Here is a 923-nt window from a genome sequence, read left to right as displayed (position 1 = left end):
TCGGTGGATGGTGTGTCCTCTGACAAATCAGGTGTTCCTCATTGGTTCCGTTTTAGGACCACTATTGTTTTCACTATATATTCTACCTCTTGGTGATGTCATTCGGAAACACTTTCAATGGTATGCGGACAACACACAGCTGTGTTGTTTCGCTGATACATGGTGATGCCCCAAAATTCCCTACCCTGGAAGCCATTGTTTCAGACATAAGTGGATTGCGGTAAATGTTTTACTTTTAAACTCGGACAAAACAGAGATACTAGTTCTAGGTCCCAAGAAACAAAGATATCTGACAATTAATATTGATAGTTGTACAGTCGTCTCAAATAAAACTAAACAACCTCGGCATTATTCTGGACACTGACCTCTCTTTGGACAAACAATAATATTTCAAAGGCAGCATTGTTCCGTCTTCGTAACATTTCTAAAATCGGAAAGGTTTTGTCCCAAAATTATGCAGAAAAGCTAATCCATGCTTTTGTCACTTCTAGATTGAACTGRTYCAATGATCTACTCTSCGGCTACCCGGATAAAGCACTAAATAAACTTCAGTTAGTGRTAAATATAGCTGCTAGAATCTTGACTAGAACCAAAGAATGGGATCATATTACTCCAGTGTTAGCGTCTTTACYCTGTCTTCCTATTAAGGCWAGGGCTGATTTCAAGGTTTTACTGCTAACRTACAAAGCATTACATGGACTTGCGCCTAKCWATCTRTCCYATTTGGTCCTGCCGTACATACCTATACATACGCTACGGTCACAATACYCAGGCCTCCTTATTGTCTCTAGAATTTCTAACCAAACAGCTGGAGGCAGGGCATTCTTCTATAGAGCTCAATTTTGATGGAATGGTCTGCCTATCCATGTGAGAGATGCAGACCATGTCTTGACATTTAAGTCTTTACTGAAGACTCATCTCTT

The sequence above is a fragment of the Salvelinus sp. IW2-2015 genome, unplaced genomic scaffold (assembly GCF_002910315.2).
Source record: "Salvelinus sp. IW2-2015 unplaced genomic scaffold, ASM291031v2 Un_scaffold19, whole genome shotgun sequence".
In the NCBI taxonomy this organism is placed as follows: Eukaryota; Metazoa; Chordata; class Actinopteri; order Salmoniformes; family Salmonidae; genus Salvelinus; species Salvelinus sp. IW2-2015.
Note: the sequence above shows the minus strand (reverse complement) of the source record.